Genomic DNA, 2,500 nt, shown 5'->3' on the forward strand with positions numbered 1-2,500 from the left:
GAGGCGCAGCTGTTGGTATACAGGGAGAAGAGCAGTGGGCAAAGGACGCAGCCCTGAGGAGTTCCCGTGCTGATGGACCTGGAGTCAGAGACTTCTGTTCCCGGCTTAACGCACTGCTTCCTGTCAGAGAGGAAGTCTGTGATCCACCTGCAGGTGGAGTAGGGCACGTTCAGCTGGAAGAGCTTGTCCTGAAGCAGGGCAGGGATGATGGTGTTGAAGGCAGAGCTGAAGTCCACAAACAGGATCCTGGCGTAGGATGCTGGGGCGTCCACATGCTGTAGGGTGAAGTGGAGGGCCATGTTAACTGCGTCGTCCACAGACCTGTTGGCTCTGTAGGCAAACTGAAGGGGGTCCAGGAGAGGGTCTGTGATGGCTTTGAGGTGTGCCAGGAGCAGGCGCTCAAAAGACTTCATTACCACAGATGTAAGGGCGACCGGTCTGTAATCATTTAGTCCTGTTGGCCTTAGCTTTTTGGGCACAGCGATGATGGTGGAGGACTTGAGACAGGCTGGTACATGGCATGTCTCCAGGGAGGTGTTAAAGATGTTGGTGAACACCGGAGACAGCTGGTCAGCGCAGTGCCTGAGGGTGGCTGGAGAGACAGAGTCCGGCCCGGCTGCTTTGCGTGGATTCTGCCTCTTGAAAAGCCCATTAACTTCTCCCTCCTGAAAGGAGAGAGTCGTTTCTGTAGTATGGGTGGGGGATGGGGCCTCTTGGGTGGGAAGGGGTGGTTCAGGACAGTCCAATTGTCTTTCAAATCTACGGTAGAACTCGTTCAGGTCGTTGGCTAGGCGGGAGTCGTTAGTGGTGTGGGGCGCTCTGGGTTTGTAGTTGGTGATGTGCCTGAGCCCTTTGGCAGACAGAAGCAGCGTCGTTAGTAGAGAACTGGTGTTTTAGTGTCTCTGAGTACAGTCGTTTAGCCTCTCTCACCGCTTTGCTAAACCTGTTCTTCGACTCCTTGAATCTGTCTCTATCCCCACTCCTAAACGCTTCCTCCTTCTCCAACCTCAACCTTTTGAGCTTTGCTGAGAACCAGGGCTTGTTGTTGTTAAAGTTCACCCTGGTACGTGTTGGGATACAGCAGTCCTCACAGAAGCTGATGTACACAGCCTCTGTGAGTTCATCCAGACTATTGGTAGCAGTCGTGAACATATCCCAGTCAGTACAGTCTAAGCACGCCCGCAAATCTTCCACAGCCTCACTGGTCCACTGTTTAGATGTCCTCACAGCAGGTTTACAGAGTTTTAGTTGCTGCCTGTATGCACGAATCAGGTGGACCAAGGGAGTTCTGTGCGAGCCGAACAGCCCCGTGACCCACAAGAGAAACATCCCCGCCAAATTCGAGCGTTTGACGGGGTCTATCCGTGAAAAAATATTCACGTTTTTGAGTGCACATGCATTTCTGCTGCAAATGCCTCTGGAAGTTTCATGCCGTTCGTATGCCAATTGTGGCAACACGAAAATGACCCGTTTTCCCATTCCGAGGGATTTCTGTGCGACCCTAACAGCCCCGTGAGCCACAAGAGACACATCCCCGCCAATTTCTAGCGTTTCACGGGGTCTATCCGTGAAAAATATAGACGTTTTTGAGTGCACATGCATTTCTGCTGCAGATGCCTCTGGAAGTTTCATGCCGTTCGTACGCAATGTGGCAACACGAAAATGACCCCTTTTCCCATTCCGAGGAATTTCTGTGCGACCCTAACTAACAGCGCCCGTGAGCCACAAGAGAGACATCCCCGCCAATTTATAGCGTTTCACGGGGTCTATCCGTGAAAAATATAGACGTTTTTGAGTGCACATGCATTCCTGCTGCAAATGCCTCTGGAAGTTTCATGCCGTTCCTATGCAATGTGGCCACACAAAAATGACCCGTTTTCCCATTCCGAGGCATTTCTGTGCGACCCTAACAGCCCCGTGAGCCACAAGAGAGACATCCCCGCCAACTTCTAGCGTTTGACGGGGTCTATGCGTGAAAAATATTAAAATTTTTGAGTGCACGTGCCTTTCTGCTGCAAATGCCTCTGGAAGTTTCATGGCGTTCCTATGCAATGTGGCAACACGAAAATGACCCCTTTTCCCATTCCGAGGGAGTTCTGTGCCACCCTAACAGCCCCGTGAGCCACAAGAGACACATCCCCGCCAATTTCTAGCGTTTCACGGGGTCTATCCGTGAAACATATAGAAGTTTTTGAGTGCACATGCATTCCTGCTGCAAATGCCTCTGGAAGTTTCATGCGGTTCGTACGCAATGTGGCAACACGAAAATGACCCGTTTTCCCATTCCCAGGGATTTCTGTGCGACCCGAACAGCCCCGTGAGCCACAAGAGACACATCCCCGCCAATTTCTAGCGTTTCACGGGGTCTATCCGTGAAAAATATCAATTTTTTTTGACTGCACATGCATTTCTGCTGCAAATGCCTCTGGAAGTTGCATGCGGTTCGCATGCAATGTGGCGACACGAAAATGACCCGTTTTCCCATTCCGAGGGATTTCTG

Source organism: Petromyzon marinus, unplaced genomic scaffold (assembly GCF_048934315.1).
Source record: "Petromyzon marinus isolate PM22_M1 ecotype Great Lakes invasive population unplaced genomic scaffold, UKy_Petmar_22M1.pri1.0 PM_G_Scaffold_18, whole genome shotgun sequence".
NCBI lineage: Eukaryota > Metazoa > Chordata > Hyperoartia > Petromyzontiformes > Petromyzontidae > Petromyzon > Petromyzon marinus.